Below are 25,948 nucleotides of genomic sequence, written 5' to 3'. Positions count from 1 at the left end.
TCCATGGGTCTCTGGGAAGCTGGTGTGATATGCCAGGTTAACCTGACTAGACCCTGCTGGGCCCGTCACAATCCTGAAGCATTCTGGTTTGTAACTCTACACTGGAAGGTGATTTAGAGTTCCAGGGAAGCCAGTATCAATGTCCAAAGACCACTGAGCTGTAGTTACTGCCTTTCTAACCCAGCAAAGGCTAAACATGGCTGCTTCTAGAAGGACATCTTTTAGAGCTGGTATCATGGTGGGATTGCTCCATCAGATGCCTCAGGGGCACTAGATCCCCCAACCAAGGCCAGATGTGCTGGAGTGTTGGATGGTATTTTCCTCTACATTGAGATATTCCCTTGAAGTGGGGGGGGGGGGGATCCTGAGCCTCTCAGGAGATGGGGTAAAGGAAAGGTCATGCATTCCCAAGAACAGAAACTGGGATGATTCTGGAGGGCGATGCTCCAGGGGTATAAAAAGGAGTAAACTGCTGGGAAAGGAGACTGACCAACTGGCCTGCAGAGAGAAGAGGTATTTGGACTAGGCAGCTGCCTGCAGACTGTCCAGAGTGTACCAGGCTTTCTTTTGGGCCACCAACCAGCTCCCAAATCATGACATGGAGACTTATTCTTAGTTATGAATGCTCGGCCTTGTCTTATGTTTGCTTCTTGCTAACTCTTATAACCTAACCTGTTTCCCTTCATCTGCGTTTTGCCTAAGGGCACCTTTCTTTCTTTCTGTATGTCTTACTTTCCTGCTGTCTCGTGTCTGTCTGGCTTCTGGACACATGTGTGTCTCTCTCTTTCTCCCTCATTCTCTTCTCCCCCACCCTCTCTCTGGCACCTAGATTTCTCCTATTTATTCTCTCTGCCCACCAGCCCCACCTATCCCTCTCCTGCCTAGCTATTGACCAGGCAGCTTTTTATTAGACCAATCAGGTGCCTTGGGCAGGCAAGGTGAAACAGAGGCAACACATCTTTATATAACTAAACAAATGCAGCAGAAACAAATGTAACATATCTTCACATAGTTAAAGTAATAGGCTACAGCATAAGCAGATGTGACACATCTTTGGCTAGTTAAAACAATACCCCCCACAACACCAGCAAGCTTCATGGTTGCAGCTTTTTCTTGATGACCCAGCTGCTCTTGTGTCATCCTGTGAAGTCACCCCTCACCCACAATAAGGAACCCCAATAGTAACCCATTGGTCCACCAACTTTCTTACTTTGATTTATTATGGGTTCCCTTTCTGGGGTGAATAGACTGGTACATGCTGCATCACCCCAGGAAAAATCTGTCACACAACAGGGATGCCGGATACCCTCTCTGCATCTATTTTCTGGCCTGAGAAAGGATGAGCTGAGTCTCCATAGGCTGGTCTCCAGGGTAACAGGGATGTGTGAAAACTGTGTCCCTTCAAGTGGGATAGCCTTGGAGATAGTAGGTTGAGAGTTAGAGGGCTCTTGAATGAGGCCAAGTTCAGGGGAATTGCATACACTAGTCACTTCTTCAGTTGTGATGGAAGAAAAGTAAAGATGTAGTGGGCCTTACACGCAGAAGCAACAAGCTTTCTGCCATCGAGCTATTTGGTGATTTACAGGGTGATTAAAGACTCCTCTGACTGTCCAATTGAGTAAAAGTCTATAATTTTCTCTAATTGGCCCCAATATTAGCAACACCCACCTTGTGCATCAGCTAGGCTCTGCTTACCCCCAACGGCACCCTATAAAAGTTTCTAATGTTTTCTGCACCTGGTGTTGGCCAAGCTCATCTTCAAGCCCTTGATTCAAGAGGCTGGAATTTGCAGGGCCCAAGGAGGAGTCAGCCATGATCATTCCAAGTTTAAACTTGCCTCCTCCTGGGGCACCAGGCTGTGGAGGTCAACAGACATTCTGCAACCTGTCTCCTTGTCTTGCCAAGTGGGGCTAATTATATCCAGGTGGGTATCAGGAAGCATACAGAAGATCCAAGCAGGGACGTGATGGTCAGTGACTGATCCATAGTCCACAGCAGGATAATATATGCTAGGGAGCCCTGACCAGAGGACAGAATGCCGTGTCACCTCTGACCTTCCTGAGCTGGGTGGCCCTGGAATCCAGCACAGGCTGCTAGAACAAGGTTCCATAGATAAATCGGCTTACCAACAATAGGCATTTCTTCCTCACAGTCAAGGGCCTGAAGTCTGAGGTAGGGACTGGCTGGGTTCCAGAGAGCCTTTCCCCAGATAAGGGTTTTGGCTGGGACCACACATGTAAGAAAGATCTGGGAAGCACAAGATCCTCCACCTTCTTATGAGAAAACGGATTCTGTTTCCACCCATACAACGTCATCATGGTTAATGTTGATTGTCAACTCACTCAGATCTAGAATCACCCAGAAAACACATCTCTGGGTATGTCTGTGAGGGACTTTCGTAGGGATGATGAGGTAGGGAGACCTGCACTGATGTGGGCAGCCCTATCCTGTGGGCCAGGGTCACAGACTGAATACAGAGGAGACAGTGAGCTGAGCACCAGCATCCATCTCTCTCTGCTTCTGGACTGTGGATGTGATGTGAGCAGCTGACTCACGCTCCTGCCTCCATAGTACACCTCAAACTGTGAGCCACAATAAATCCTTCCTTCCTTCAGTCGCTTACAGATGTTTTTATCACAGTGATGTGAAAAGCAACTAAAGCAGACCCACCTCCTCATCCCTTTACCACAGGACAGGGGAGGTGGTGTTGTAACCTGGCCAGACTTCCATGAAGGTTAGCTTCAGAAGCTACACTTCTTAAAAACCTATATCCCTAGCTGGGCACAGTGGCACAGGCCTTTAATTCCAGCACTTGGGAGGCAGAGGCCAGCCTGGTCTACAGAGTGAGTTCCAGGACAGCCAGGGCTGCACAGAGAAACTAAACCAAACAAACAAACTGTATCCCTTATGGCTTAAATATGAAATGACCCTCACAGGCTCCTGTTTGTAGGGGTTATTATAATCCTGGGTAGTGGGGCTATTTTGGAAAGTTCTAGAAATTGTAAAAAGTGGGGCTTAAGGGTTGCTTTGGGGGTAACCAACTGTTCTTTGATTTAATTTGAGGTCTGTTCCATGGGAAGGAATCAACACTGGTACTGTAGTTAGTTAACAACCCATGCCCTGGGAAGTTGCAGGCCCAGGTAAAGTACAACTGTCGTTGAGCTAAACTTACATAGCATCAAACTGTCTTCTAAATCTCTGGGCTTACACCCACAGCCAAATCTGCTCCTAGCCTTAATCAGAGAAGCTTCTCTCTCCATTAAGAGGTAATGTATTCAGAGAATCACAGATGCTCAACTTGCTGAGGGCCCAGCCATAAACAAGACATTTATTCTACCTCCTCTGAGGCTCAGGAAACATAGCAGAAGAGAAGGCAGGAAAGCATTAAGACCTGGAAAAACATGGGTGAACCGTTGTGAGATGACATCCTCTCTACTTAACCCGACCACTGCCACCATGAACTCACAAGCCTGGTTACCAGGGCCTGCACAAGATTGGCCCTGTCAGCAATCAGTCATCAAAAGGGGCGGGGCTTGTGAGGTCATTCTCACCCCCCCACACACACACACACACACTCACTGCGGAACTATTGGTGGGTGATTGACAGATTCTGAGGAAGGAAGAGTGCTTGTTTTCAGTTGTGTCTACCCACTGTTGAGCCTGTCAGGCTCCAAGAGATCGTTCCAAACCCGTGGTCACACAGACAGCCCGGGGTTAAACTCCGTGTATCACAGAATCAAACAAGTAGGTAAGAATTTGAGAGAGAGATTGTCGGGTCGGGAAATAGGAAAGACGGAACAGAAGGGAGCAGGGAGGTGAGTGGTCGATACGTATTATGTTTATGAATGAAATGGTCACAGTGGTCAGCGTGCAGGGAATAAGAGATTGTGGGCTGCTTGGCCCTAAATGGGATATACTAGCACACACACACACACACACACACACACACACACACACACACACAGAGGAAGGTTCAGGGAACTTCTCAGTAAAAGGGGGTGGAAAGATGGCAAGAGCTAGATAGAGATGGTGAAAGACTTCAAGAACACACTGTCACAGTGTTTCAGGACACAGCAAGGCAGCTGCACATTTGAACTCCCAGCAGGTGTGACAGCATGCACAAGACTTGTGCAAACTCAAACGGGGGGGGGGGGGGACCCTAGCATGGCGTGGGGGGGGGGCGCCAAGTCCCACCCCTTGGCATTCAATGGCCACCGAAAGAGGGCAATTCAGCTCTGTTTAATGACAACAGGACCCCCTGGCAGGTCGACCACACTTCAGGCCAGGCTCCACTCCCAAGAGTAGGCGTGGAAAAACAAACCTTATTAGATGTGGGAAAACAGAACAAAGCAAAAGCAAAAAACAAACAAACAAACAAAAAGCAAGAAAATTCAAACTTGCCTGGGTAGGGAGGGGAGGGTGAAGAGGGCCGGTGGGGGAGGAGCTGGTCAAAATGGGATGAATATGGTCAAAGGACATGGAATGAAAGTCTCAAAGAATTAACAAAAATACTATTTAAAATAGTCAAATGACAAGTTTAATTGTTTTTAAAAAAAAAAAAAGTAAAAGAACACAAGTACGAATACTTTTTGTATGGGAAATTGTTATGTGTAATAAAAGATATTTGTGAATGTTAAAAAAAAAAATCTAGTTGGAGGGGGAGACCCCTCCTAGGGGTGAGTCCCCAGGATATTTTGTCCCTGATTCCTTCCAGCCATGCTGTTTCCTGTGTAAACTAGGCCTGGTGGCGTTTGCCTGTTATCCTAGCACTTGGGAGGTGGAGGCAGGGGGATCAGAAGTTCAACGTCATCCTTGGCTACACAGCGAGTTAAGAAGCCAACCTGAACGACACGAGAGCCTGTCTCAAAATAAATAAATAAACGGTTTTTTTTTTTCAAAAGAGAAAAGAAAGAAAGGTCGGCGGCGGCAAGGCTGATTCTGCTAACAGAGTTGCTCCTGACTTGTCTGTGAGCAAAAAGAATTCAGGTTTAGGTGTGTTCGGACTTTTGTCTGTCCCCTTGGTGGGCTCTCTCCACCTGCTCCATTCAAGCCACGGGGTCTTAAAAACCCTTTTCTCAAGTCACCTTTGCTATGCTCAATAGATCTCCACCGCCCTTTATGATTTCAGGCCGCCGGCAACCAAACATCGTCCCCATGGCAACAGACGAAAGAAAGTAAACTTTTAATTACGCCGCCAAATGTAGAGCTGTCGCCAGTGTCTGCCACGCTCTCCCCCCAGTAGCAGACACAATTCTGGATTCCGTGGGCGGCCCCGCTTTTTCAACCCTCTGGGTGTCCGGTCTCTAAGTGCCTTAATGGGAGGTGTGTAACGCTGGCATTTCAAAGGCCCCCAAAGAGAGCCTTTCATTTCCCACAGCAAAGTAACCGAACTCAAAACTTTTATTAATAATGTAAAAGGCTCTCTCAGCGTGCGGAATCGGCTAGGAAAAATGCAAAGAAATCAGAGGGGACTTTACTTTATCAAAGAGCACCCGAAATAAAGGCCAGGCTTGGTTCTGAGGGGAGGAGGGAGGCGTGCCTACCTGGAGCAGAGGTCAATCTCTTTTCTCCACCTGAATGTGACCTTGAGGATGAGCGCCATCAAGTTGGTCCCAAGCAGCCCTGCAGAGTCCGCAAAACATACTTGTGGGTATCCGGTAATGGGTCCAGAGCTTCGGCATTCCCTCTAGGGCAGAGCAGTGATCTGCAGGTTGTAGCTTTACGCGGTTCCAAGCTCGCCTCTGGGTGTGTCCCAGATTCTCTTCCACGCTCAGTCCTGTGGCCCAGAGCAGTTTCCAGCCTGCACTAGGAAAGCAAGCTTCTTCGAAGCCAGGCAAGGTGGCCACACCACACCCGTCATCTCAGCACTCCTGAGGCTGTGGATGGAGGACTGCAATTTCTAGACCAGCCTGGGTCACATAGTGAGACTTTGTTTCAAAGCAAATCCTATCCCCCCCCAAAAAAAAGCATTATCTTCCATTCAGCCCTGTTCTCTTCCAGGTGAAAGGTCATTCTAAAAAAATAACTCATTAACCAGTAGCTAATATTACTTCCTTTCTTTGCTTTCCCTAACTTAGTTGCTAATTATTTAAATTCCTGAGATTTTTTTTAAAGCCTTTGCAAACAAAAACCAACCCAATAATTACGCTGTATACTTCATTTGGTTAGTATATGTTTAGGTGAACACACATGGTTGTGCTTGCTTACTGAAACTAATAAAAATAGCATTATATTAATAAGAAATTCCTAAATTTGCCCACATATTTCTGGGTGTGCGTGTGTCGGGGGTGTAAGCACAGGTGGGGGGTAGCATTCCTCTGTGTATATGTGGCCAGAGGTTAGTATCAGGTGTCCTTACTCTATTAATCACATTACCTTTCTTATTAAAATTTGTTTCATACAATATATTTTGATCATGCTTTCCCTTCCTCCATCTCCTCCCAGATCCCTCCTCCCTACCCACCTAACTTGATTCTTTCTCTTTCAAAAACAAAACCAAAAAAAAAAAGAACCCACAAAAAAAATGAAAATCAAAAGACCAAAGAGACAAAAAAAAAGAAAAAAAAACTAAAACTAACTAAAATGAAACAAAAAGTCCTCAAGAAAACCATAAAACCTGCTTAGTTTTATGTCAACTTGACACAAGCTAAAGTCCTTTGAGAGGAGAGAGCCTCAATTGAGAAAATGCCCCCATGTGAGCAGGCTGTTGGCAAGCCTATAGGGCATTTTCTTAATTAGTGATTGATGCGGGGGCTCCCAGTCCATTGTGGGTGGGGCTGCCCATGAGTTGGTGGCCCTGAGTTCTATAAGAAATCAGGCTGAACAAGCCATGGGAAGCAAGCCAGTAAGCAGCACCCTTCCATGGCCTCTGCCTCAGCTCCTGCCTCCAGGTTCCTGTCCTGTTTGAGTTCCTGTCCTGGCTTCCTTCTGTGATGGCCTACAATGTGGAAGTGTAAACCAAATAAACCCTTTCCTCCCCAACTTGCTTTTTGGTCATGGTGTTTCATCAAAGCAATAGATACCTGAACTAAGACAACCAGTGAGTTAGTTTTGTATTGGCCAACTTCTCCTGTGCACAGGGCCTGCTCTGCGATGTGGTGGATAGACCCACTGATACTCCATTAGAGAAAACTGATTTCTTCCTTCCCAGCAGATATCTGTTGCAGATAGCTTCTTGGTTACAGATGAGACCTAGCTTCTTGGTTAGGGATGAGACCCCAAGTATCTACTTCTTCCTCTCAGTGCTGGGATTTTGTTTGGTTTGAACCTGTGAGGTCTTGTGTATACTTCCATAGTCTCTGTGAGCTTAGATGTGCATGAGTTCTATTGTATCTGTAAGATCCTGTTTCCTGGAGCCATCCATTACCTCTAGCTTTTGCAATCTTTTGGCCTTCTCTTCTGCATAGATCCCTGAGACTCGAGAGAGGGGTTTGATGAAGACATCCCATTTAGGACTCAGTTCTCCAAAGTCTCTCACTCGGCACTCTGTCCAGTTGTGGGCCTCTGTGTTAGTTCCCATCAACTACAAGAAGCAGCTTCTCTGATTGAGAAGGTATTTTGAGACAGAGTCTCTCACTAGACCTGGAGCTTGAACTCATGGACAGGCTGGGCAAGGAGCCGCAGGGATCTGCCTGCATCTGCCTCCCAGTGCTAGGGTTGCACATGCTCATGGCCACTCTCATTCTGTTGCTAGTGATTTTATGTGGGCTCTGGGGATGTGAACTCAGGTCCTCATGCTGGCCCAGCAAACACTTAATCCACAGAGGCATCTCCCCAGCTCCCTGACCATGGCTTCTCTTGAAGAACAGATACATAAATACTTGCGGTCCATGCTGTAGATTCAATGGAGCCAACGAGGGGCTGTAGTCAGGGCTCCACAGACCTTCTGTTCCTATACACTTGCCATGGGGGAGGAGTTAGAACTTATGCTAGCCTGGGTCCCTTTGTCACTTCTTATTGGAGCGAAACATGGAGAGAAGCATAGGGACCAGGTGTGTGTCACTCCCACAGAGCACCTCCGGTGCTTTCCCTGTCTCACTGTTCCGTCACTGTCCCATTGCTGTGAAGAGACACCGTGACCATGGCAACTCCTATGAAAGAAAACGTTTCATTGGGGGTTGGCTGACAGTTTCAGAGGCTTAGTCTATCTATTATCATCATGGCAGGGTGCATGGTGACATGCATGGTTCTGGGGGGCAGTAGCTGAGAGTTACATCCTGATCTGTAGGCCAGAGTGTATTTGTGTGTGTGTTAGGGTGGGGGTGGGGGTTGGTGTGGCCTTTTAAAATCTCTAAGCTCATTTCTAGTGACGTACTTCCTCCAACAAGGCCACAACGGTTCATCCTTTTCAAATAGTGCCACTCAAGACGGGCAGTGGTGGTGCACGCCTTTAATCCCAGCACTCAGGAGGCAGAGGCAGGATCTCTGTGAGGCCAGCCTGGTCTACAGAGCAAGTTCCAGGATAGCCAAGGGTACATAGAGGAACCCTGTCTCAAAAACAAAAAGCAAAAAAAAAAAAAAAAAAAAACAAAGAAAAACACAAACAAAAAAGTGCCATTCTTTGATGACTAAGAATTCAAATATACAAGCCTATGGAGGCCATTTTTATTAAAACCACCACAGTCACCCAGTTTTTGTTTTTGTTTTTTGTTTGTTTGTTTGTTTTTTCAGTTTTTTTTTAAAGTCTAAACATGGGTTAGTGACCAATCCCTTTGCTGTGACAAAATTCCTGCCAAGCAACTTAAAGAAAGAAAGGTTTACATTGTCTCATTGTGGTGAGGCAGAGCTGCCCATCTCATAGCAGACAGGAAGCAGAGCAATGGATGCTGCTGGCCATCTCGCTTTCTCCTTTGCACCCTGCACACTGGTCCAAGTGACAGTGCCACCCACATTCAGGGTGCGTCTTTTCACCTGGGTTCACTCAACCCCAAAATTTTCACACAGACATACCCAGGGGCTCGTTTGTATAGACATGCTAAATCCTGTCAAGTGGACAATATTAACCATCACAGAGATCTCACTGGGCTGTGGACATTTTGACCTGCTTTCAACCCACCAAAACGACCTCCAAGAGGCTTGCGCTGGCTTATACCATTCCATTGTGAACTGAAGAATTTAATTCACAGTTTACGGGCCTTCCCTGGCACCTGCTACAATTGAATGCTTCCATCTCTGCCAATCCAAGAGATCAAAAGTGTCCAGAATCACCACAGGGCTTTCAACACTTTTAAACTGAATGAGTGAAACCTTTTGGTTCTGTTGTGTATATCGATTTCTGTGATACTCCTACAGTAACATTTTGCTATAACTATATAATGGGGGGGGGGGAACACCTTGTCTCCTGTCTAGAGACAGTGGGTAGGGGAGAGAGAGAGCCTATAATGAATACTGATATTTACCTAGGAACATCATTGCTAGAGTTAACTGTGCATAGTCAAGGAGGTGGAAGCTCATAGGAGGCTTAGAGAGCCAAGGAAGGAAGGTAACACTTGATGATGTCACTCTGTATGCTGTGAATGTGTTGTTCTGATTGGTTGATAAATAAAATGCTGATTGGCCAGTAGCCAGGCAGGAAATATAGGTGGGATAAGCAGATAAGGAGAATTCTGGGAAGAGGAAGGCTAAGTCAGGAGATGCCAGCCTGTCATCCAGAGTGCAGCATGTAATGGCACACAGGTAAAGCCACGGAACACAAGGCAACATATAGATTAACAGAAATGGGCTGAGTTTAAATGTCAGAGCTAGTCAGTGCTAGGCCTGAGCTAATGGCCGAGCAGTTTTAATTATTATAAGCTTCTGTGTGTTTACTTGGGTCTGGGTGGCTGCAAACCGGGTGGGACACAGAAAAACTTCAGTTACAAACACTGGACCCTTGAATACAACACTTCTGGTCCGGGGCAATGGTGGAGTAGTGTCTCTCTGAGGTTCAGCAGATTGCGGCTGAGCACACATCTCTGTCTGTATCCTTTTTGGATGAGGCTGTGGGGCTTCCATGCCAGATGGCCACTCTGGCACAGCTTCTGTGACAGCCACCATTGGGCACCGTGTGGAGACTCTCCCCTTATCACTTCCTTTGTGTCTATTGTTGTTGGGGTTAAGGGAGGGGACATCCCGTTCCATTCCCTCCTCCATCCAGACTGGTTTTACTATGCTTTCATGTTCCAGGGACCCTTCAAGGAGCCCCAGCTAAGCACAGTCCTCAGGCTTCTCCCCACCCTGGACTATGTCGATGTACATCTGTCCTTGCTTTGTGACCTCAGATAAGAGCCTTGATGCATGCAAATGAAGAAGGTCACAGGACTCTCACATTGGGCTTCCCTACTCACCATTTTCCTCACAGTCAGGCTAGGTTTGGGGACAAACACCAGAGACTATGTGACGGTGGTGGTGGTGGCGGTGGCGTGGATACCTCCATCCCCTCAAAGGACCACTGGATATTCTTTCAGCATCTCCCTCCTGGAATCCTCACTGTACAGTCCAATGATCCTGTATTACTTCCATCTTTAAAACATAGAACTCCACACACAGACAACACCAAAAATTAAAGGGGCAGACAAATCCCTTGAACAGCCAGGGAGAGAGTGCTCTGCTCTTGGGAAGACAGAATGGACCTTATCTACTCTCAGAACCAGGTTGAGCTGGCTAAGCTAACCTCACGCCTGCATTCTGGTAAACACGGTGGTGACCTGGATTTGAGTTCTGAGCTGGGAGAGAGACTTTCAGCTACTGGGATTATCCAGGTAGACCACCACATGGTTGAAGGAAAGGAGGTGGTAACAGTCAGAAGCAGTCCACTTACAGGCCAGGCCCCAGCTGTGACCTGTCCGTCAACCCCCCAACCCCCAGCACTGACCTTGGAAAATCCCTACTACATATCCAACCATGGAGGTCAAGCCAGGACTCACGAGTCAGGCGCCTGTGTGGAAAGTATCTTTTGATGCTAGATTAACTAATCCTGGAAACAGCTCAGACTCCAAACCCCAGATCCTCAGAAAGTGCTAAGCAGTGTTGTTAGGGGATCAAACAGGGAAGCCTTTGTGTGGGATGCCAGGATGGTTTTGTGAAATTATGAAACTGGCTTTAATAAACCGCCCAGAGGTACCATCAGCAACACGCTTAGCACTGCCCCCACCACACACACACACACACACAGTTCCCCAAGCTGATTGAATTATTTGTACACAACTTATTTTACTTTCATAGGGCATTCAATTGCTCAGAGACCTTGGAATCTTTTACAGCCAATTCATAGCATCTGACTGCTGTCAGGAAGATTTTGATGGATTTTTGTCTTTAAGGGATGAAAAGGGAGATTGGCTCGTTCTGCAAGTTAATGGAGGCTGTTGCCAGGGGAGGAAGCACTCACCCCTGTTGAATTATGTCTGCCTCCTGGCTACTGCAGAAATGATTTTGTAAAACTGATGCAGGTACCAGGAACCTTTGCTGTCATGGAGACCCAGAGGTCTCCTCCATGGAGAGAATACAATGCACCCTCTTAGGTACAATGAATGCATCTTAGTATGTGAAATAGTATGGTGGTTAGTGGTAATTAGTAATTGACACAACCTAGAACCACTTGGGAAGAGAGTCTCAGTGAGGAATTGTCTGGATCAGATTGGCCTTCAGACAGGCCTGTGGGGAATTATCTTAATAAGTTAATGGATGTGGGGAGATCTGTCCTCTATGGGTGACACCAGTCCCTAGGCAAAGGATGCTGAACTTCATGAGAGTGGGGAAATCAGCCGAGCACTAGCAAGCATGAATGCAGTCATTTCTCTCTGCTCTTGACTGTGGTAGATGCGATGTGACCAGCTGTTCTGCTTCGACTTCCCCACAAGGATGGGCTATACTCTGGTCCTGTGAGCTGAAATGATCCCTGTCTCCCTGAGTTGCTTTTCATGAGGGTATGTTATCACCACAGAAACAGAACTAGGACAAATGTATCCTCCTGTTCATGGTGAGTCCCACAGCTCTGGGATGCTGGGCCAGCCTCTGCTATCTTCTCTCCTATCTGCTCAGCCCTTCAACCCTAGGGTATTTGGAAGAAATTCCAGACATTACTGCATCTTGTTTACAACTAGGAAATATATATTTTAGCAGCACAAGCGTTAGTCACTTATACCCAGGACACCTCAACAGCGACATAACAAAAGCCCTACACTGTGCATGTTGTTGAGTGGATGCTGCCAAGACACTTGTCCTGGCTGCTGCCGAGGAAGGGTCAAGGCAAGAAAGACCAAGGAGGTAGACAGCAACTTTCTGGGGCTACCTAAGTCTTGGATAACTTGCCTTAAAAGAACAGGATCTCCTACCAATAAGGCATGCTGTCCTCCTGGGCAGAGAGACACAGCACTGCCTACCAGGCTATGTATGCGGGTGTGTGTGTGTGTGTGTGTGTGTGTGTGTGTGTGTTATTGGTTCCATTTCTCTAGAGAACCCTAACATAGATACTTACTTATATGTTTCCATAGAATAAATCTCATATTTTTATATAGACTACATATCTATCTTTCCCATGTGTGTATTTATAGGCACATGCCTGGTGTCCATCTGTATTATATTCATGTATATGCTTCAAATAGCTTTGCAGAATAATAACTGAATCCATTTGCTTCTGAGATGGGGCTTATGGACGGTGTTCAGGGGCTGGGGTAAGAAGAAAGAGACCCTTTATATACATCTCTATATACATCTTTTAGTGGTCCAGGTGATCTGTTGCAGACTCCCATTGCCCACCTCCTGTAGCAGCAAGTCAGGGAGCACTCAGGTACATATGTAGCACTGGAGAGGCTGAAGCGCTCCAACCAACTAGTCTATCTAGTCCCTTAGCCTCTTTGCCACTAAGGAGGACCTTCATTAGTTCTCAGATTGCCAACAGCAAACAGGTGCTGGAGAAAATGCCTCCTGATCCTGCCCGTCCTGTTGAGTTTCAGCTGATGTCTGCAGAGGACTGTGTAGCTTTCTGCACGTCAGACTCTGCATCTTTTTTCCTTCCTCCCTCCCTCCCACCCTCCCTCCCTTCCTTCTTCCCTTCCTTCCTACCTTCTCTCTCTCTCTCTCTTCTTCTCTTCCTCTCTTTCTCTCCTGGCAGCTGTAACTTCCAGGGAATAGACACAGCAACAGGTCCTGAGTCTAGAAAGGCTGGAGGGAAGAGGTGAATCACAGTTCCAAAGGATTGCCTCAAGCTTAGACTCCGTGCTGAGGACCATTCCCCACACTTTGGGTGCTCAGCCCTCACCCCAGCACACAGCTCTTTAAGGCAGATGGGGAAAAGCCCCCCTCCTGTGATGTGAGGTTGACCATCATCTTGGAAGCCACCTGGAGACGGCTGGGCTTTCTCTGTGTGCACAGGCTCTGGAATGAGCTTTGGTGAGCATAAATCCTGACAATGGGCTTTGGAAGGAAACAAGGTGCACCACTACAGTCTTATGGCATCCAAAGTACCAAATGACACTTTGAGGGATTCTCGTCTCCGTAGAATATGGCACCCTGGGCAAGGGCTGTGAGTTCCTTCATTTACGACTGAAGAAAGTGTTGGGGAAGAGGCCAAATGACAGCTCGTATTTCTAGAAAGGGACTTTCTGCACTTCTCACATGTTCTGTGGCTTCAGTTTCTAAGTATGGAGAGGCAGGAATCCTATCACTCCATTTAGCCCGTTCTCATTTCCCCGTGTGCCTGTGCTTATGCACATGGTCATATGTGAGCACCTGTGTCGACATGCATTTGGAGACCTCTGGGGTGTCATTCCTCAGGACTCTATCCACCTCATTTTTTGAACAATGACTGGATGAGTGGTATGTATAGTAGAATAACACTCAGCCATGAAAAGGAATGACATAGTGATTCGTGATCCCGTGTGAGGGAACCTTGGAAACATCGCCCCAGATGAAGAAAGTGAGGTGCCAAAGCCTCCTGTTGAAGTCCTTCAGTAGAACGAGTCCAGAGCTGGCAAGTCCATAGAGAGAAAGCACACAGTTGCAGTTTCTAGGGGCCAAGGGGGAAATGGTGGGAAGGGGCTGTGAATAGCCAGGGTGTGTCTTCTTGGGGTGATGGAAATGTTTTAGAGTTAGAAAGCGATGATGATGATGATGATGATGATGATGATGATGATGGCCTGACCCGGAAGTGCACTAAAACTGAAGGAAATTTACACATGAAAGTTGTGAATTGTGATAGAGGATGGGCAGATAAACAGGTGATAGATAGATGGTATACAGATAATAATAGATAGATGATCACAGTCAAAAGACAGACAGATGTTAGACAGATGATTACCAGATAGTAGACAGCCAATAAGGTAGGTAGGTAGATAGATAGATAGATAGATAGATAGATGATAGATAGATAGATGGATGGATAGATAGATGATTGATAGATAGATAGATAGATAGATGATAGATAGATAGATGATAGATAGATAGATAGATAGATAGATGATAGATAGATAGATGGATAGATGATAGATAGATAGATGATAGATAGATAGATAGATAGATGATAGATAGATAGATGATAGATAGATAGATAGATAGATAGATGATAGATAGATAGATGATATATAGATAGATGGATAGATAGATGATAGATAGAGGATTGATAGATAGATAGATAGATAGATAGATAGATGATAGATAGATAGATAGATGATAGATAGATGATAGATAGATAGAAAGATAGATAGATAGGTAGATAGATAATGATAGATAGATAGATAGATGATAGATAGATAGATGATAGATAGATAGATGATAGATAGATGATAGGCAGATATATGATAGACAGATGTTAATCTCAAGTTTTCAAGGTGTCCACACAGGACTTTCTGACCTCTGTTGTGAAAGTAACATGCATTCAGTTGAAACCAAAGTTTCAATTTTTAACTTGCTCCTTTCCCTGGACTATCAGCCTTTCAATAGATGTAAAGCTCTGTTGGGTTATGTTGTTGGGAAATGTCTGCACCTGCAGCTTCTTTGATGGGGTAAGGCTCGAGGCCATGAGGTTGAGACCTGGATGCTGGGCAGGGAAGAGAAGAGGATGGGAGGAGAGAAGAGGATGGGAGGAGAGAAGAGGGGGGCTCAGCAGGCTCAGGCGGTCAGCGAATATTTTGCGGAGTTTTCAGGGAGGGACTACCATCATAATTCCTGGAGAATCTAAACGTGGCACTCAGGAGGGGCCAGTATCCTGCTGACGCTCATCATCTGTGACCCTAAATTTCTTCACCTCTCTGGGTCCAGTGTCTGAGCAGTTGGCAGCCTAAGAGTGATCCCAGCTATCACTCTGCAAACCCACCCACCTTTCCCACTCAGATTCACCTGGTTCAGGAGCCAAGCCTTCCCAGGATCAGCGCCCCCCCCCCCATCTTTGACAGTGCATAGTAAGGATTTGGGTCCTGAACTGAGGGTCATAGAGTGTCTGTTGAAGGGCTTAGGGCTATAGCTAAGTGGAGGAGTGCTTGCCTAGCATACATGAGGCCCTGGATTCAATCCACTTCGCTAAAAACAAAACAAAACAAAAACAAAAACAAAAACAGGAGTTCTGCAAGTCTAGCTAGAGACAAGGTCAGGATCAGGGCCCGCTGAGTCTATGCTATGCCAGTGGTTTTCAACCTTCCCAATGCTGTGACCCTTTAATACAATTCCTCACTCTGTGGTGACGACCCCCCACCATAAAATTATTTCATTGCTACTTCATAACTGTAATTTTTGCCATTGCTATGAACCACAATGTAATCTGTGTTTACCAGTGGTCTTAGGTGACCCCTGTGAAAGGGTCCTTCGATACTCTGTAGCGTGAGCCAGGCCTGGTCCCCACCCAAGGAGGGGTGAGGAATGAGCAGCTGTATCCAGCAAGCCCCCAGCCAAAGGTCCGTGGGGATGATCAGGATTAATGGGGGAGTCCCCAAAACAAAGCTGAGAAAACCGTTCTTCTCAGGAGTTCACTCACTGCCTTCATGGCTATGGGCTCAGCTCTGATGGGCTGTGAATCCAGGACGCAGGATGGATGAACAGACACTGGGAACCCGAAGCAGCTGACTGACACGGAGAGCCTGGATACCACCCACCCTCTGCAGCCTCACCAATAACCTGCTGGCCAGCACTTTCCAGAAGGCTCCTACACCTTCTGCTACCCTAGCCAGCCAGCGGCCAGTGCCTCGGGCCGGGGGCGTGGCCTTGCAGCAAGCGGCAGGTGGGCGGAGCTAGCGGCTGCGCTCAGTTCCCACCATCCAGACTGAGCCCTTGCTGACCTTACCAAGCCTTTCTCAGCAGCAGCAGGGGTGACGCGGGAGGGCAGATGGGGGGGTGGGGGGAATGAGAGGCTACAGCTTCAAAGAACAGCAGCAGGGCTGCCTGCTCTCTCTGCAGCTCCCTCTGGAGAGGCAGGAAGAGCCTCAGCCTGCCTGCTGGTCCATGGGCAGTGGGGCAGACTTCCAACCCCTGGAGGCGGCTGACCCTGAGGCAGAGGCCCCATGAGTCCTCGCCCTGAGGTCCCTGGGCCATTGTGCTTTTCTGTCTTGGGGCTTCTTGCCCTTTCTCGGAAATCACAGGAGCCAGAGCCCTTCATGGTCTGAAGTCCAACCAAGATTATTAGGAAGAAGACAAGTGGCCTGGGATGAAACGGCAACATATTTTACTTCTCACGACCCTTTCTGAAAGGTTTAAGGGTGAAAACCGTGTTGCTGGCGTGTTGGGAACTTGAGAACTTCCTCGAGCAAAATGGCCGGGATGATAGCTATTGGCTGCTCGAAATTAAACTTTGGGCGCTTTGAATCCCGCCACAAGCCCCACCCCCATTGGATTGCAATAGTGGGAAGACAGAAGGGAGGTTTATTTTAAGAATCATCAAGGGGCTGGAGAGATGGTTTAGTGGTTAAGAGCACTGGCTGTTCTTTGCAGAGGACCTGAGTTCGGTTCCCAACATCCACCCAGTGTCTCATAAACCGCCTGTAAGTCCGGTGGATCTAACACGCTACTTGCCTCTCCCTGGGCTCATGGGTACAGTCTTCATCCTCTCAGACCGGTCCCCAGCAGAACAATCTAGAAGATAACAGAGATATCTGCAGCTCAGAGGGAGAAAACAGAGGAAAGTCCCCTGGTCCTATCTCCTCAAATTTCCCTTTGATTGTTAATTTTTTTGCCCCCCCCCCCCAATTTCTTCAGAACAGGTCTCTTGATGTTTTCTTAGCAGCTCACAAAAGCTTGTTATCTCCTTTCTGAGATGGATGGAGGCAATGAGAATAGTCTCCCCAGCTCTTCAGATTCTCAAAGAAATAATGAAGTCTCCCCCCCACCCTCCCCATACAATTAAGAAGGAGATGAAACACATTCCAGGCCACTAGGAAGTTCTGATAGAAACGCAAGACGGGACTTGTGGTCCCATGACGGAGGGATCCTGAGCTAGGGCAGTGCCCGGAGCCTTTGCCTCACAGGATGAGCACCTGGATGCACCCTTGTGCAGGTCTTCCAGGCCTGGGGTCAGCTCTACTCTCTGGCCTTCCAAGCCAATCTTGTGAGGAACTGACCACCTTCCTCTGGCCCTCACAGAAGCCCTGCACAGCAACATCTGTGTGGTCCAGCAAGTTCCCAGCTGCGTCCATTGCAGATGTGGGCATGACAGAAGCAAACCTCGTGGGCAGAGAGCTGAATGAGGGGCTGGTTAGCACTCTCTGTGCCGGTCACTCCTCCCCTGCAACATCCCCATGGAGGTCCCCAGCGGTGGAAACAGCATCTTTCATCCTCAAGTAGTTCATGGGGACAGCTAGCTAGCTGGTCACACAGCAGCACTCAGTGATGTGTTTCTCTGGGGTATACCTGTCTGCCAGGGGATCCCGATGTCTACCTAGGTGTGGAGGTCAAATAATGCCTGTGGCTAAGAGCCTCCTCAGCCCTGTGAGCCTAATGGGGTAAGAGCGGGGGAAGTATAGTTTAAACTTGTCTAGTTGGCTGGATCTGAGTGCTCCAGGGACACGGTGTTCTCCTTTCCTTCCCTTCCCCTTTCCTCTCCTCCTCTATACCTTCCTTTCCCTTCCAAACCAGAAATGATTGTGATGGCTAATACTGATCGGCAGCTTGGCAAGATGTAGGCTCACCTAGAAGACATACCTCCGGGCACGTCTGTGAGGAAGTTTCCAGAGATGTTAAAACTGAGGAGAAAGGACACATGTTAATGACTAAGCGTCTCGCCAGCGCATGCGTGGCCATGGGGGGCGTGGCTAGAAATCCTATCAACACACCCTGAACTGAGGCCTTGACCTGGGGTCCTGAGCTAGATCAAAGAGAAAGAGAGCTGAGCCTCGGCAAGAGATATTCCTTTGCTTCCTGACTGCGGATGTGATGTGACAGCAGCTTCATGCTCCTGTGACTAAGTCCTCAGCCCTCCAAGCTGGCAGGCAGAATAGGTTTCTCCGCATGTAGCTTTGGTCTGGGTGTTTTGTCACGGCATGGGACAGGAGACCAGTAGAAAAAGACCCCAGAGCGCCCCAGGTCTCGGAGATGCCGTCTCTGAACTGGGAGACACAGAGCTGTCTTGACCTTGCAGCATCTGGAGCTGCGAGTGAACGTCTATCGATTGTGAGTTGCCCAGTCTGGGATTTTGATGCAGCGGCCATCACAGACCGACCCAGACGATGTGAATGGGTGGGTCCTTCCTTGCTTAGCCTCCTCCAACCTGTACTGTCGCCCTCCTCTCTGCCCCTGCAAGAGATGAGGGTTTGTGCTTTTATTCATGTATTTAGAAAAAATTATTAAAGGCGTTGGTGGCGCACGCCTTTAATCCCAGCACTCAGGAGGCAGAGGCAGGCGGATCTCTGTGAGTTCGAGGCCAGCCTGGTCTACAGAGCGAGTTCTAGGACAGCTAGGGCTGTTACACAGAGAAACTCTGTCTAAGTAAATAAATAAATAAAAATATTAGCATATATTTATTGTACAAATGAACTTTGTAATTTATGACTTTTTATTCACGTATTCGCTTTGAACACACTACTCCATCTGTGCCATATATATAAAATATATATTTATTTATAATATACACAGATCATCTAGAGTCCTCATATGAGAATCCGTGTCTTTCTGATTCTTATTTTGCCTGACTCATGATCTCCAGTTCCTTCCATGACCCTGTGATGATGGAATTTCTTTCGCCATGACGAATTCCCCACTGTGTGTATTTGCTACATGTCCATTATTATGTCCTTCACCTACTGGAGGCCCCCCAGGCTGACTCTGTATCTTGAGCCCTGTCAATAGTGCCGTAGGAAGCATGGATGAGGGGGTGTCTCTGCAGAAGACAGTCCACCTCAGCTTGGAAAATAATCCGGAAATGGCCTTCTTGGGACCCGAGTTCAGTTGACAAAGGGAGCTTCTCCTTCCAGGGCTCCATCATTGTCTCAGTTACTTCCTTGTTGCTGTGACAAAAATAACTGACCGAAGCCACTTAAGGGCAGATGGGTTTATTGTGGCTCTGTTCAAAGGTACAGTCCATCATGATGGGAAAGGCAGGACAGTGGGAACATGAGGCAGCTGGTCACCTGGTGTCCTCAGTCAGGAAGCAAAGAGAGAGGAACGCTGGTGCTCAGCTCACTTTCTCCTTTTGTTCAGTAAAGGCCTCCAATCCATGGAACAGTGCTGCCCATATCCAGAGTGAGTTCCTACCTCAGTGGAGCCCGTCTAGAAACTCACTCAATCTCGTGCCCAGAGGAAACTAAGGCTTACAGGGTTTAGTAGGAAGCTGTGGGGCTGAGTGCAGAGAAGTGGTTTCTGCTCTCTGCAGCAGGAACAGGTCGTCGGTGTACCCATCTATGCATGTCCCTCTGAGCACCTCTCAGACCCACAGCTCCTTCCTGGGCTTATCTGCCCTGGTCACACACCCACAGAGGACCTGTATTTCTTTCTTCCTTTCTTTTTTCTTTCTTTCTTTCTTTTTTTTTTAAAGATTTATTTATTTATGATGTATACAGTATTCTGCCAGCATGTGTCCCTGCAGGCCAGAAGAGGGCACCAGATCTCATTACAAGTGGTTGTGAGCCACCATGTGGTTGCTGGGAATTGAACTCAGGACTTCTGGACCTCTGGAAGAGCAGTTGGTGCTCTTAACCACTGAGCCATCTCTCCAGCCCGAGGACCTGTATTTCTAAGGGCAGAAAACTGATTGCCATGTAGACAGGTACAATACCCAGGCTCAGCCTGCTTATGGAGAGAGAGCCAGGCAGAGGGCTGAGGGGGTCAGCCATGACAAAGCCCCCTCCCTTGGCTCTGACGCTCAAAGGGAAAGAATTTCCTTATCTCTGTGGCATTTGGCACTGGTCTTTTTGTAGAAATCAAAGGAGAGACAGAATGACTCTGGCTTGCTTATGCTGTCAACAAGAAGCCCAAGGAGCAATTCAGTTACACTTGGGATTTGAAAACACCAAACTTTCAGTTATGTGATCATGTGTGTGAATACATACGTGTGTGTGTGTGTGTGTGTGTGTGTGTGTGTGTGTGTGAGAGAGAGAGAGAGAGAGAGAGAGAGAGAGAGAGAGAGAGAGCCAGAAGACAGTATCCCTCGCCATCCCTGAGGTACTCTGCTGACAAGTTTTGCGTCAACACTCACTAGAGTCACCTCAGAGGAGGAGGGCACCTCAGCTGAGAAAACTCCCCCAGCAGACTGGCCTGTGCAAGCCTGTAGTGCATTTTCTCGATTGATGATTGAGTTCACCGTGGGCGGCGCCACTCCTAGGCACCATAAGCAATCAGGCTGAGCAAGTCACAGGGAATAAGCAGCACACCTCCATGGCCTCAGCTTCAGTTCCTGCTTCCAGATTCCTACCTTGAATACCTGACTTTTCCTCATGGCAGACCGCTTCCTCCCCAAGTCAGCGTCATGGTGTCATGACGACCACAGATACCGTCCACCTTGTCTTCAGAGGTAGAGACTCTCACTGACCTGGAGCATACCAACTAGGCAGACTGGCTGGCCAGTGAGCCCCAGGCATCGTCCTAGGCTAGGGTAATAACTGTGAACCACCACGTGGCTTTTTTATAAAGTGGGTGCTAGGGACTGAACTCAGGTCCTTGCGTTTTCAAGGCAATGCTTTACTGACTGAGCTACCTCCCCGTCCTTCATTTTGGGGACATTTTTGCAAATACTATGAACAGTCTTTGTTGTATGTTTTTAACTTACAAACAGACAGCTGCTTTGAGGCCTGAACAACCATTAGAGTGTACAATAGGCACATAATTAGTGCCTGCTGATTTTGTGACTGGCAGGCAGAACAATGCCATCCTCAGCCATGCTGTTGCCATGCCCCCCTTCCTTGGCCTTTTGCTGAGCAAAGTTGAGGGCCCTGTGGGGAAGAAGGCCATGAGTGACCCAAGCCCCAAGTGGTTTCTGGTCTAACCACATATGTATTTAAACTTGGCAAACGCTTCCCAGATGTGGCCCCACAGAGTTAAGGAGAGAGCTATGATGTGCTGGTGATCTGGAAGATGATCGGAAAGAGTTAGGACTGATTGCTACTGGAGCCTGAAGGCGGGAGCCTCTTGCAAGAAGGCAAAGCTGACTCACGAATACAGGACTCCAGACCTCCTGAACCATCAGAGAGCAGACCTGTGGTCCAAAGCCGTGAGACTGTTGTGATTTATAGAGGTGATTGTCACTCCTCTCCTGTGACCCTGACCCTGTGCCTTTTCACTACTGGAGGCCACAAGATTTATAACTCCTGAGGTAGGGTGGCTCCAGCAGGGGCTTTTCAGCCTCTAGGCCCTAGGAGCCAACTCAGAGGTCCAAAGACAAATACAAGAGGAATGGAGGGCCAGTGAAGTGGCTCATGGATAAGGCAGCTTGCCACCAAGTCTGACAACCTGAGTTCCGTCCCCAGGACCAACATGGTGGAAGGAGAGAGCCAACTCCTGCAGATATTCCTGTGACCTCCACATGTGCACCATGTTGCATGTAAACACACACGTGTGTACACACACACACACACACACACACACACACACCACATGAAAATAAATCTTAATAAAATAAAGATGAAGTGGTTGTCTCTCTGTGTTGTGGTTGGAATATGACATAGCCTTGGGGTTTGAATACTTGGTGACAGCTGGTGATGCTGTTTGTAGAGTCTGTGGAAACTTGGGGGCCCACAGGCACAGATGATGGAGTTGGGTCACTAAGGGTGGGTCTTTGAGGGTAATGGCCTGGCTCTGATTTGAGGCTTCTGGTCCAGCTTTCTGTATCTTGATCTGCCAAGGTATGAGAGCCACCATGCTCTAATACCATAAAATCTACCCTTCCACTCCTGCCATGTAGGCCAAAATAAACTCTCTTCCCTTAAGTTTATTTTAAGGATATTTTGTCATATCAATAAGAAAAGTAATTAATCCACTGCCCTCAATGGAAAGTGAGGTGCTGGGTGGGGCTGTGTCCAAATGCTATCACTTGTATCATCTCTGCTCAGTGTACCCACATTCTCCAGTGAGTGCTATCCCTCTGATGTCCCCATGTAGTGGTCTCAGCTATGCATCTCTGCTTGAGGCTCCGTAGAAAGTGGGCATCCTTCTTTTCATGGGTATGAACCAAGTTCTAAGCATGACTAAGTTCTAAGCAAAATTTGGTCAGGTAGCCAGGCGGTGGTGGAGCACACCTTTAATCCCAGCACTCGGGAGGTAGAGGCAGGTGGATCCCTGAATTCGAGGCCAGCCTGGTCTACAGAGTGAGTTCCAAGACAGCCAGAGATACACAGAGAAACCCTGTCTTAAAAACAAAACAAGACGAAACAAAAGGAATTGGTCAGGTACCTACCTATGAACCAACCACCATGGCCAAGAGATGTGGTGATGTAATTGGTCATTCTTGCAGGTGGTGAGGAAGTATGAGAAGGACATGAAGGAAGCTTTTCCGGAAAGTATGGGACCCTGTGGTAGAAGATAGGAGGCAGAGGCCGGGTGTTTGAAGTAGGGTCTTCTGCAGGATCCTGGGCCTGTGCCGGCTCTGCTGAAAGCCACCTGCTCTGTTACCTTGAACTGAAAGGGACAAGGGCCTGTGACGCATGCTGGGACACCTTCTGCTGAAAGGATGCTTCGAAGGCATGCTCTGGTCACAGTGCCAATGTGAGCCAAGGCCATCTGTAAGCGTCCCTAGTTCCCACGGGAAAGTCAACCCCAGGGTCTGGCCACAGCACCCAAGCCCGGGGTCACTCTTGTCCCTGGCTTCTCCATGGGCAGTTTCCACCCTGCAGCTGTCCCTTGGAATTCCTCCTGCCCACTCTCCCCGATGGACTGGAAACACTTGCTTTGGGGCTTGTTTTCACAGACTCTGTGAACCTGAGCCTTGGCCTTCCCCATGGGAAATAACTGGCTTTTTCCATCCCCAACTGACCTCTGCAGCATCCTTAGAAGAGCGTGACAAGGGATCTCCAGCAAGCCCAAGATGGGCCCCTCTAAACAGCCTCAAACGTGGTCATCCTAGTGGACACAGAGCCAGGGACTGAGCCCTCCACGTCCTCATGTGTCTCTGAAACCCCCACCCCAAGTTAGAAGCTGTGGGACTGAGGGCCAAACGAAGACCCCAAGGAACAAAAGTCCTCCACAAGGCCACAAAAGTGGCCCGTGGCTGACTCTACTCAGGCTGGCTGAAGTGGCACAGCCAGACCCAAGAGCTTCTGGCTGAGTTGTTTGGCAGAGCTTCAAAGCCCTTTGAGGATCCAGGCCAAGTTTCCTTCTCTTTTAAAAACAGAATAAAACGGCAGCATAAACAAACCCCGGCAGAGGAGAAAGCCGCATGCCACTTTCACCTTCTGGGCTTGCTGGGTTGGAGGTGCCCAAGGCCACCATGACCCAACCTGGTTCCATCATTGCATCCCACTCCCAGACCCAGCACACTGCAAGGTGAAAGTATGCACAGTGGTTACCCAAAGCGAAAAATTGCACGACTGGGTTGCAGTTCCCAAAGCGACATAAGAAACCATACTCAGATTAAGGACATACACACCACACTTGTCACATCCTCGGGTTCCTGCAGGGCAAGGATCCAGACAGAGCAGGGTCATTGTTGTCATGATTGTCACAGCTGGAAGGTGATATGTCCACACAGTTAGTGGCTTTCTGCAGACTGGGGTCACAGCCTCTTCTCCTGGTCTCTCCATGGAGTATCTTACAGAGTGAGCAAGGGTTTCCTCACAGCATGGCAGCACCCTCTGAAGGAGCCAGAGAATGCTCTATCACCATTCATGGCTTATTCTCGTGTCTGTTAGAATCCTTCCTCTATCATCACAAGTCCACAAGAACCCCACAAGGACCACGGGACTCTCCTCTTGGTGGGGACAGGGGGTCGCAGTCTGTCTCACACTGACGGAAGGTGCAGTCGTAGCTACTTTGTGATGGGGCCCAGATAGAATATTAAACCCAAAGCATCTTTGAGGTCACCAACTCCACTTAACTGAGGATTTTCTTGAGTAGCTTTGTACACAATGGACAGCATTAAAACTAGAAACACTGACATCAGATTCAAATTAAGAAAATGACGTGTCAGCCTGGTAGTGGTGGCGCACTCCTTTAATTCCAGAACTTGGGAGGCAGAGACAGGTGAATCTCTGTGAGTTCGAGGCCAGCCTGTTATACAGAGTGAGATCCAGGACAGCCAAGGCTACACAGAGAAACCCTGTCTCAGAAAAAAAAAGAAAGAAAGAAAGAGAGAGAGAGAGGGGGGGGGGAAGGGAGGGAGGGAGGGAGGGAGGGAGGGAGGGAGGGAGGAAGGGAGGGAGGGAGGAAGGAAGGAAGGAAAAAAGAAAGGAAGGAAAGAAGGAAAGAAAGAAAGAAAAGAAAAGAAAAAATGAAAAAGAAAAAGAAAACAACTTGTCAGCCTGCATGGTGGGACAGTTTTGGGGTAAGAAGTCAGATCTGTCCCACATCTGGTCACAATGCTATGAAGCGGCTTTCCCAGGGGTATCACGAGAGACAGTAGTTAACGGTACATGGGATCAGCTGTGTTATTTCCTATGACCTTGAACAATCTCCAAAAGTTGGCTTAGGGGTAGAGAGCTCTCTTCAAAAGTACAGGGTCCCAGGTTCTAGCCCCACTACTATCAAAATTATAACTGAAGCGTGTGAAGCCACCTGCCGTGATTCAGATCCACTCGGCCACCACCAGCTGGCCGACCCACAGCTCCTTCTCAACCCCTGTGCCTCCATTTCCCCCACCTGCAAAACGGTGCTAACAAGGATGACGTCCTAAAACCTTGAGGAGTCCCATGGCTAGTGCAGGCAAAAGCTTTAGGAAGAGTGGCTGGGACCGATCTGGGGAATTTCACTGAGGACGGTGCCAGCCAGGAGAGGTGACATAAGCTCCCAAGTCCCCAGGATGCCCATGGTTGTTGTTAAAGTCTCATTTGACATCCAATCATACCAGCTGGGTTGGTTCCTTCCCAGCCCGGCCTCCGAAGGAGAATGCCAGGCTCTGCCCCACTGATCTCTAAGCTCCCGGCAGGCACTGACAAGGAGTATGTGTAGATCAGTGGTTCTCAACCTTCCTGACTGTGACCCTTTAACACAGTTCCTCATGGTGTAGTGACCCCCCCAACCATAAAATTATTTTCACTGCTACTTCATAATAACTGTCATTTTTGCTACTGTGATAAGTCATAACATAAATATCTGTGTTTTCTGACGGTCTTAGGTGACCCACAGGTTGAGAACCGCTGCTGTGGCGGCTACTCCTGGGGTGTTCTGGAGCCCCTGTGTCTCTGTCGTTGACGGCATGCCCCAGTTGTCCAGAAATGCCTCCTTGTGGTGAAGTCAGGAGTATGAAAGCTTCTACTTGGGTCTCCCTCACAGGACAGAACGTGAGAGAGCAGTCAGCTTTAGTCATGGCCGCCCTTCGGCTGTCACCCTCTTTTTCTACCACCCTTGCTTCCGTGGCCCATGGCTACTAGCATGCTGGGTAAATAACCCCAAGGAAGAGTCTCCACTTGGC

The sequence above is a fragment of the Onychomys torridus genome, chromosome 22 (assembly GCF_903995425.1).
Source record: "Onychomys torridus chromosome 22, mOncTor1.1, whole genome shotgun sequence".
Taxonomy (NCBI): Eukaryota; Metazoa; Chordata; class Mammalia; order Rodentia; family Cricetidae; genus Onychomys; species Onychomys torridus.
Note: the sequence above shows the minus strand (reverse complement) of the source record.